The following is an 11,546-nucleotide window of genomic DNA, read 5'->3' as shown; positions in this document are numbered from 1 at the left end:
TCAGGTCTTTTGCAGACTCCATCAGGTTTTCTTCCAGAATGGTCCTGTATTTGGCTCCATCCATCTTCCCATCAATTTTAACCATCTTCCCTGTCCCTGCTGAAGAAAAGCAGGCCCAAACCATGATGCTGCCACCACCATGTTTGACAGTGGGGATGGTGTGTTCAGGGTGATGAGCTGTGTTGCTTTTACGCCAAACATAACGTTTTGCATTGTTGCCAAAAAGTTGAATTTTGGTTTCATCTGACCAGAGCACCTTCTTCCACATGTTTGGTGTGACTCCCAGGTGGCTTGTGGTAAACTTTAAACAACACTTTTTATGGATATCTTTAAGAAATGGCTTTCTTCTTGCCACTCTTCCATAAAGGCCAGATTTGTGCAATATACGACTGAGTGTTGTCCTATGGACAGCGTCTCACACCTCAGCTGTAGATCTCTGCAGTTCATCCAGAGTGATCATGGGCCTCTTGGCTGCATCTCTGATCAGTCTTCTCCTTGTATGAGCTGAAAGTTTAGAGGGACGGCCAGGTCTTGGTAGATTTGCAGTGGTCTGATACTCCTTCCATTTCAATATTATCGCTTGCACAGTGCTCCTTGGGATGTTTAAAGCTTGGGAAATCTTTTTGTATCCAAATCCGGCTTTAAACTTCTTCACAACAGTATCTCGGACCTGCCTGGTGTGTTCCTTGTTCTTCATGATGCTCTCTGCGCTTTTAACGGACCTCTGAGACTATCACAGTGCAGGTGCATTTATACGGAGACTTGATTACACACAGGTGGATTGTATTTATCATCATTAGTCATTTAGGTCAACATTGGATCATTCAGAGATCCTCACTGAACTTCTGGAGAGAGTTTGCTGCACTGAAAGTAAAGGGGCTGAATAATTTTGCACGCCCAATTTTTCAGTTTTTGATTTATTAAAAAAGTTTGAAATATCCAATAAATGTCGTTCCACTTCATGATTGTGTCCCACTTGTTGTTGATTCTTCACAAAAAAATACAGTTTTATATATTTATGTTTGAAGCCTGAAATGTGGCAAAAGGTCGCAAAGTTCAAGGGGGCCGAATACTTTCGCAAGGCACTGTACACCCAAGCAGTATCCAACCAACCCCTCCCCCCCGGCAAGCACCTTTACTCTCCACCCTGTCCCCCTACTTTCCCCAACATTTACCCCCCCCCCATCAACCCACATTTAACAGGCATACACAAATAGGAGGGGGGGGAAATAAAAATAATAAACACATTGTCTGGCCGATGCCAAAAAAGCACGGCACTTAAGCATCATCTTGGGTCAATCCCTGAGATAAGCAAGATATAGCATTACAAGATTATATTGCTAAGCAATGCCGGTCTAAACATAAACCATCAGCAATCAACATAGACAGCAGTACATTTACATATTGTGGGTTAGGAGATCGGAACAAGGATTTTGCTAAATTAAACGTACCCCCCAATCAAAAAAAAGAAAGATATACACACACATACAATATATATATATATATATATATACAGACACACACATACACATACATTCAGAAACATTCATACCCCCAGAATAATAATCTACACTAATTTTAAAATATACACATACATAATAGTACTAAAATGCTAAGAGATAAAATAATAATAAAGTACAAATAATAGTTATATGTACGCACACCTACACAGACACAAGCACCACAGAGGGCTGGTGGGAATCTAATCGGGAGAGCGGCCCACGGCTATGACAAAGGCAGAACGGCAACTTGCTATCCAGGTATCTGCGTCTGCCCCTTCCAACCATCACCCCAGTCCCCTGCAAGCAACAAATAAATGGCATGGTAATAAGAATAATGTAAGAATTTAAAAGTAAATAACGAAACAAAACAAAATTGGGGGAATATAAGTATATCCATCAAAGTGTCAATGATCAAACCTGGAAGGTCACCCAAACAGGCATCACTCTGGACCCAGCCGGAATAAAAGTGAAATTAAAGTTAAATCAGAGCTCTGACCACCCTCCATTGGTCAGCTCAGCATCTTACATGTTCGGTAGCCCATGCTGAGACCGTTTAATACGGTTTCACTGCGTCCAAAACCAAGGAGAGCCAAATCTTCTCACAGGAAGGGGTAATTCTGAGTCTTACAGGGAAGAGCAAGGCTGGGCGAAGATAGAGTTTGTAGAGTTTGGTCATGACATCTCTGTAGCCGGCGCTATGCTTTGCCACATCGGGCGCATAATCCCGGAAGGGGTGCACTTTATGTAACAGGTTACCCCTCATTCGAGCCACGTGCAGGATAAGATCCTTGGTCTTGAAACTGTGACAACAGATGATTACTGGGCGAGGACGTTGGCCCGGTCCAGGCACTGGGACAAGGGCGCGATGTGCACGGTCCAGCTGGGCATCCAAAGCCAAAACTTCCGATCCCATTGCATCCCTCAATAGCTTGGCGAAGAAGTTGGTGGGGCTAGAGCCAGCCTCCACCCCCTCTGCCAGACCAACAACGCGAAGCTTATGACGTCTGAATCGGCCCTCCAGGTCGACCACTTTCACAGAAAGCCTCTGCACACTATCCTGCAATGACGTGCATAGCTTCTCTAACTCGGCGATCCTACCAGTGTTGAATTCAGATGCTTTCTCAATACTCTGGCCCTGCGAAGGGACTGTTCAAATGCTGCTCTCGATTTTGGTGTCCAGTTCAGCAATAGTAGCCTTAAGATCCTCAGCTATGGCAACGCGTAGTTCTCCCAAAGCCCTGGTAAGTTCTGTAAGTGTCACGTGTGCCTTCCGCCATGTCTGTCTCATTGTTTGGTGGGGAGTAGACCCAAGATGTTGATTTATTGTCCTTTGGTCGCTTATTTCTCTGCATTTTCACATAGAAAGTTACTGTATTGTATTAGAAAGAGATGTTTGTAGTAAAATGTGCCATAAAGTAGGTTAAATTAGATTATTTCGCAAAAAAGTTGCAGGAGCCTCTCACAAACAGGCGTTTATTCCAACATGCTAGCTCCGCCTCATGAGGACTTGCTAACACCCAGAGGTGCTCACAAAGGCAAACCCGTGAAGGAAAAACAGACACAAAGTCAGTGACAGTTTTTTTTCTTTGTATTATCTTTTACTGGATCTATTGTGTTCTACTACCTTCCGTTCATATTTCCATAAACTTCAGTGTTTCCTTACAAATGGTACCAAATGGTACCAAGAATATGCATATCTGGCCTCCCGGGTGGCGCAATGGTCTAAGGCACTGTGTCATCAGAGATTCTGGGTTCGAGTCCAGGCTCTGTCGCAGCCGGCCGTGACTGGAAGGCCCATTGGGTGGCGCACAATTAATTAAGTAAAATTCTGTCAAATTAGTTCGCAATGAGCCAGGCAGCCCAAACTGTTGCATATACACTGTCTCTGCATGCAATGAACACAAGAGAAGTGACACAATTTCATCGGGTTAATATTGCCTGCTAACCTGGATTTCTATTAGCTAAACATACAGGTCTACAAATATATACTTCTGTGTATTGATTTTAAGAAAGATATTGGTGTTTATGGTTAGGTACACGTTGGAGCAACGACAGTCCTTTTTCGCGAATGTGCACTGCATCGATTTTTATGCAACGCAGGACAAGAAAAATAAACTAGTAATATCATCAACCATGTGTAGTTATAACTAGTGATTATGATTGATTAAGTTTAATGCTAGCTAGCAACTTACCTTGGCTTCTTACTGCATTCGCGTAACAGGCGGGCTCCTCGTGAGCCAGGTGGTTAGAGCGTTGGACTAGTTAACAGTAAGGTTGCAAGATTAAATCCCTGAGCTGACAAGGTAAAAATCTGTTCTGCCCCTGAACAAGGCAGTTAACCCACCGTTCCTAGGCCGTCATTGAAAATAAGAATGTGTTCTTAATAACTGACAAGCATGATTCTAAATAAAGGAGTAAAAAAACAGATTAAACGGCGTCCAAAATTACCGATTTCCGATTGTTATGGAAACTTGTAATCGGCCCTAATTAATCGGCCATTCCGATTTAATCGGTCGACCTCTAGTAGATTATTTTAAATAAGTTTTTGGACAATAAACATATGTCTTATTAACCTATACGGTCCAAATAATGATGATACAAACTTCTTTGAAAATATACAAAAGAATGTATCAACTCTACAAGCAACACTAGACTCTATTGTGGGAGATTTTAATATGGTCTTAACCTCTTGAAACTAGGGGGCACTATTTTTAATTTTGGAAAAATAACGTTCCCAAAGTAAACCGCCTATTTCTCAGGACCAGAGGCTAGACTATGCATAAAATTGACAGCTTAGGATAGACAACACTCGAAAGTTTCCAAAACTGTAAAAATATTGTCTGAGTATAACAATATCACCTGATATTGCAGGTGAAATCCTGAGAAAAATCCAATCAGGAAGTGACTTATTTTGAAACCCTTGTCTTTCTATGCATCCCTATTGCCCATTGAAAGGGATATCAACCAGATTCCTTTTTCTGTGGCTTCCCTAAGGTGTCTACAGCCTTTAGACGTAGTTTCAGGCCTTTATTTTGAAGAATGAGCATAAACGACTACATTGCGTCAGTGGCCAGCTGAGGGCTCTCAGAGTGATTCTTGCGTAAAAGACAGAGGTAGTCATTTTTCCTCTCGCTCCTACTGAAAAGCCAATTGTCCCGGTTGATATATTATCGAATAGATATTTGAAAAACACCTTGGATTGATTTATAAAAAACGTTTGCCATGTTTCTGTCGATATTATGGACATAATTTGGATTTTTTTTCGGCTATTTCCGGTGGATTTCTCAACACAACGTGACCAACAAAAGGAGGTATTTTGGGTATAAAAAATAATCTTTATGGAACAAAAGGAACATTTGCTGTCTAACTGGGAGTCTCGTCAGTGAACATATCCGAAGATCATCAAAGATAAACGGTTCATTTGATTGCTTTTCTGATTTTCGTGACCAAGCTTCCTGCTTTCAGCTTCCTGCTGGACATAATGCTATGTTAGGCAATCGATAAACTTACACAAACGCTTGTCTTGCTTTGGCTGTAAAGCATAATTTCAAAATCTGAGATGACAGGGTGATTAACAAAAGGCTAAACTGTGTTTCACTATATTTCACTTGTGATTTCATGAATATTTTCTAGTAATATTTTTTGCACTATGCTAATTAGTGTAGTTGATGACAATTCTCCCGGATCTGGGATGGGTAGTGCAGCCTTTGGTGTCTCCAGTTAGATAAATCAGCCTTTAATTTCATTGCACCGTACGTGTCAAATTATTTACAATACACTTTAAATTTGGAGGAATTGGTGCCTCAGGCATTTCAGATGGTTGTTAGGGGACCCTTTTGCTGAAGAATGTATTTTTATTATTGTGTTTTGCTTTCCGTGTATTGTTGTTTATAATGAGATGTATTTTGTTGTGTATATGAATGTGTAGTTTAATGTCTTTATTGTGTATTGATGTGTATGGTGTTATACTGTGTGCAACAATAGTGTTTTACATGATTTTTCAATTACTTAATCTCTGTACACCACCCATACAATTATCTGTAAGGTCCCTCAGTCGAGCAGGGAATTTCAAACACAGATTCACAGACCAGGGATGTTTTCCAATGCTTCACAAAGAGGGGCACCTATTGGTAGGTGGGTGAAAATAAATCCCTTTGAGCATGGTGAAGTTATTAATTACAATTTGGATGAGGCCAATGGTGATTTTAAATCAGTTACAGAGGTTAATGGCTGTGTTAGGATTTTTTAGGGGGATGGATCAACAACATCGTAGTTATTCCACAATACTAACCTTAATGACAGAGTGAAAAGAAAGAAGCCTATACAGAATAAAAATATTCCAAAACATGCATTTTGTTTGCAATAAGGCACTAAAGTAAAACTGCAGAAAATATGGCAAAGAAATCACATGTATTTCCTGAATACAAAGCATTATGTTTGGGGCAAATCCAACACATCACTGAGTACCACTGTACACATTTTCAAGCATGGTGGTGGCTGCATTATGTTATGGGTATGCTTGTCATTGGCAAGGACTAGGGAGTTTTTTAGGATAAAAATAAATGGAAGAGAGCTAAACACAGGCATAATCCAATAGGAAAACCTGGTTCCGTCTGCATTCCAACAGACACTGGGAAACTAAATGAGAGCTTGAAGAATTTAATCATTTGAAAACATTGTGCTAAATTCTTAGACTTACCCAGGAAGTCTCACAGCTGTAATCACTACCAAAGGTGATTAACAAGTATTGACTCAGGGGTGTGAATACTAATGTAAATTAGATATTTCTGTACTTCATTTTCAATACATTTGCAATGTATTTTTTTTACTTTGTCATGTTGGGGTAATGTGTGTGGATTGGTGAGAAAAAAGGCAAGAGGTATGAATACTTTCTGAAGGCACTATATATCTCGTAAGTGTTCAGATTTTAAACACTAGTGTTTACTTTCCCATCCTGTTTAGAGTGCATTTAGTCATTAGAAATGTATGCAACTTTCCATAGCTTTTATTCAGATCAGTGTTAGGAATGTGTGTCACCTCACCTACATTTCAGCATAACTGAACAGGACATTTGATTAAAAATCTTTTCAATCCCATGGAGTTGTTTTTACTCGACCGTGTTGAGTAAATATGTGGGAGAGGCCTCATCATATTTGCAAGCTTTGTTCCAAGTAGATTTTTTTTATTATAGTTTGTTTTAAAATCTGTTTCCTCGTGCCGTTTATTGATTCATTAATCTTTATACTACACAAAGATAAATAAGAAAAACATTTCTAAACCCCAAAATGTCCGTTTTTTTTCACCTTTTACTGAGATTGTTGTTCCAGTTTAGATGGTTTAGGTAGTCATATTTTTTTAGGTCTTCCACCATAGCAGGTTGTAGGTGATAAAATAATATAATTGTTGGATATCCTCTCTGGTTGGATTCGGATAAGAATTACCAGGGCTGGCTCTAGCCTTTTAGGAGTGAAAAAAAACATTTTGGTTTGAATGCGGAAAGAAAAACATTTTCTGCAGTTCTACACATTTTGCCATCGCGGGAGAGAGAATTTTTGAATTTTATAACATTCATGCAATTCTGCTAATTTTGCCATGGAGCTGTCGTGTGTTTGGCTATGCCGGATTAAGTGATATGACATGCTATTCTATAAAATAATTTATCCGTAAATAATATTACCTGATTGAGATAATCATGTAAATGTAATTAACTAGAGCCGGGGCACCATGAAATAATATTTATAGAGCTGTTATCTTCCGAATGAACTCTTAAAGACCAAGTAATATTTTACATCAATAGCAGTCAATATTAATCGTCATCTTAATTCAGTCTCATCTGAAAGTTGTAAATTCTTGGTTAACTGCACAAACCCTGGCTAACAAGTTGAATCAGCGATACAAAATTGGGTTTAATTATTTATTTACTAAATACCTAACTAATTAGACAATTACACATACACATAATTAAATCATAACTTGATTACAAATTACGTCATAAAGGAAAACGTCCCTTGCGGGCGGAACAGATATGACAGCTTGTTACACAAAAGAAAAGGGGCTGGGTTTGAGTGACAGAGCAGGAACTGAGGAACAAAGGGTGAAGCTGTGCTATCATAAATACAGTATCTTATGCATTCTAAATTACCCCCCATTTGGAAAAGGAAAATGCAAAAAATATTTACTCTGAGCTGCGCTTCGGTAGGTTGGTGGGAGATGGAAGGCCATGTTGCCCAACCGAGTCCTTTGTCCTTTGAAGAATGTATCTGCTGGTAAATTGGATATGTTGTAGTAACGTCGTTGTGTGGTAATGGAATTCTCTGTCTGTTCCTTCCTAACCTGTGTTTGCAGCTGCTGTTGCTAACTCAACAGATGGGAGGTATCACTTCTGTAGTGAATAAGAGTTCAAAATTCATACCATTCGCAACCAAAGCTCACGCTGATGTTGGGTTCATTCTGTAGTTATTATCTGAACCATTCTGACATCGGACGGTCGTCCTCACATCCTCGGAAGAGGAGGTTATATTGTCGTCAAGGCTTTATATAGGAAGGGAGAGGAGGGCATGTTTATAGCCCATGTCCCTTCACAGGGGCGGGCCACTGATTGAGCAGAGCCCTAACCTTATAAAAACCCAATTCTCACATTTTAGAAGCTAAAATCACATTTCATCCCTTCACAAATAATTTCATATTCAAACATTTAAATTGAACAAATATTTCATGTGAATCCGATAACTCTGATGTGTAGACTTTCCACTGTAGAGTTTGTCATCTTATCATTGATGAGAATGTCTCAGATGACAACCGAACTGACATCATAGTCATAAAGTACCAACACATATGTTCAATTGGTCGGATTACCAGAATATAGTTCATTTCCCCCCACCTTCTGATGGTCCCAGAATCTCTGTTAACCAAGGGTTTTGCAAATGTAACATCAGTAGGGTAGAGAGAGGAAAGGGGGGGAAGAGGTATTTATGACTGTCATAAACCTACCCCCAGGCCAACGACATGACAGAGCAGAGAAATTCTAGCAGTTTTACAGCATGTTTTCTGCAGTTCTACACATCTCAGTGAGGGTGACTAACAAAAGCAATGGGGGACCCCTGGAGTTCAGGGCCCCTTGGTATTTGGCCATGATTACCACAAGTTTAGATAAATGGCTAGACTAACTTACCAATCTAAAAATTATCAGCTGACATGGTTAATTGAGTGAGTGACAAAACAAGAGAGAAACTGCTGATACACAACTTGTTGTGTTCGAACTTTCACCTTGTGTATTCTACTATTCTTAATTTCAACAGTAAGTTGAGAACCCTAATGGCCGGGGGCCCAAAGCGACTGCAAGATGGTGCCAACAGAGGGTTGCCTCGCTTCTAGTCCTGAGGAAACTAAGCAGTATTTAGTTTATGTATTATTTCTTATATTGTTAGCCCAGAAAATCTTATGTTTTATTACATACAGCCGAGAAGAACTATTGGATATCAGAGCGACGTCAACTTACCAGCACTATGACCAGGAATACGACTTTCCCGAAGGGGATCCTTTCTTCGAACCACCCAAGGCATTCAAACTGTTTCCAGAGGCTGACCCAAACAACGTCGCCGCAGGAGAGGTAGACTGAGCGTCCTTCTGGTCAGACTTCGGAGGCGCGCACACCACCCACCACTTCCAAGAATTTTACTTGCTAATGTCCAGTCTCTAGAGAACAAGGAAGACGAAATCAGGGCAAGGGCTGCTTTGCAGCGAGACATTCGGGATAGCAACATACTGTGTTTCACGGAAACATGGCTCTCGGAGTTGGTACAGCCACCGGGATTCTTTGTGCTTCGTGCCGACAGGAATAAATATCTCTCAGGGAAGAAGAAAGGCGGGGGTGTATGTTTCATGATTAACAACTCAGATCAGTGGATACCCCCCTCAAGCCAACAACACGATGGCCCTCAAAGAACTCCACTGAACTCTATGCAAACTAGAAACCATATATCCAGAGGCTGCATTTATTGTAGCTGGGGATTTTAACAAAGGAAATATGAGAACAAGGCTACATAAATTCTATCAGCATATCGATTGTAGTGCCCGGGCTGGCGCAACTCTGGATCACTGCTACACTAACTTCCGCAATGCATGCAAGGCCCTCCAACGCCCTCCGGTCGGCAAATCTGACCACAATTCCATTTTGCTTCTACCCTCCTATAGGCAGAAACTCAAACAGGATGTACCCGTGACTAGGACCATTCAATGATGGTCTGACCAATCGGAATCCACGCTTCAAGATTGTTTTGATCACACTGACTGGGACACGTTCCAGGTAGCCTCAGAAAATATTATATATTCATACGCTGATCCATTGAGTGAGTTTATAAGGAGGTGCATAGGAGATGTTGTTCCCACTGTGACTATTAAACTTACCCTAACTAAAAAAAAGTGGATAGATGGCGGCATTCGTGCAAAACTGAAAGTGTGAACCACCGCATTTAACCATGGAAAGATGTCCGGACATATGGCCAAATACAGTGTAGTTATTCCCTCCAAGGCAATCAAATAAGCAAAACGTCAGTATAGGGACGAAGAGTTGCAATATAACAGCTCAGACATGAGATGAATATGGGAGAGTTTACAGACAATCATGGACTACAAACAGAAAACCAGCCATGTCACGGACACCGACGTCTTGCATCCAGACAAACTAAACACATTCCTTGCCAGCTTTGAAGATAATACAGTGCCACCGACGCGGCCCGTACCAAGGACTGCGGTCCCCCCTTCTCCGTGGCCCACGTTTGTAAGACATTTAAACGTGTTAACCCTCGCAAGGCTGCCAGCTCAGACGGCATCCCTAGCCGCATCCTTAGAGCATACGCTGACCAGCTGGCTGGTATGTTTACGGATATATTCAATCTCTCCTGTCCCCACATGCTTCAAGATGGCCACCATTGTTCCTGAACCCAAGAAGGCAAAGGTAACTGAACTAACTTGCCCCGTAGCACTCACTTCTGTCATCATGAAGTGCTTTGAGAGAGTAGTCAAGGATCATATCACCTCCACCTTACCTGTCATCCTAGACCCACTGCAATTTGCATACCACCCCAATAGGTCCACAGGCAATGCAATTGCCATCACACTGCATCTGGACAAGAGGAATACCTAAACTCGGCAAAAAAAGAAACGTCTTCTCACTGTCAACTGCGTGTATTTTCAGACAACTTAATTAACATGTGTAACTATTTATATGAACATAACAAGATTCACCAACAGACATAAACTGAACAAGTTCCACAGACATGTGACTAACAGAAATTGAATAATGTGTCGCAGAACAAAGGGGGGGGGGTCAAAATCAAAAGTAACAGTCAGTATCTGGTGTGGCCACCAGCTGCATTAAGTACTGCAGTGCATCTCCTCATGGGCTGCACCAGATTTGTGAGATGTTACCCCACTCTTCCACCAAGGCACCTGCAAGTTTCAGAACATTTCTGGGGGGGGGATGGCCCTAGCCCTCACCCTCTGATCCAACAGGTCCCAGATGTGCTCAATGGGATTGAGATCTGGGCTCTTTAATGGCCTTGGCAGAACACTGACATTTCTGTCTTGTAGGAAATCACGCACAGAACGAGCAGTATGGCTGGTGGCATTGTTGTGCTGGAGGAAGCCTGCAGGAAGGGTACCACATGAGGAAGGAGGATGTCTTCCCTGTAACACACAGCGTTGAGATTGCCTGCAGTGACAACAAGCTCAGCCCGATGATGCTGTGACACACCGCCCAAGACCATGACAGACCCTCCATCTCCAAATCGATCCCGCTCCAGAGTACAGGCCTCGGTGTAACGCTCATTCCTTTGACAACAATCAACCTTGGTGAGACAAAACTGCGACACGTCAGTGAAGAACACTTTTTGCTAGTCGTGTCTGGTCCAGCGACGGTGGGTTTGTGACCATAGGCGACGTTGTTGCCGGTGATGTCTGGTGAGGACCTGCCTTACAACAGGCCTACAAGCCCTCAGTCCAGCCTCTCTCAGCCTATTGCGGACAGTCTGAGCACTGATGGAG

The sequence above is a fragment of the Oncorhynchus clarkii genome, chromosome 28 (assembly GCF_045791955.1).
Source record: "Oncorhynchus clarkii lewisi isolate Uvic-CL-2024 chromosome 28, UVic_Ocla_1.0, whole genome shotgun sequence".
In the NCBI taxonomy this organism is placed as follows: domain Eukaryota; kingdom Metazoa; phylum Chordata; class Actinopteri; order Salmoniformes; family Salmonidae; genus Oncorhynchus; species Oncorhynchus clarkii.
Note: the sequence above shows the minus strand (reverse complement) of the source record.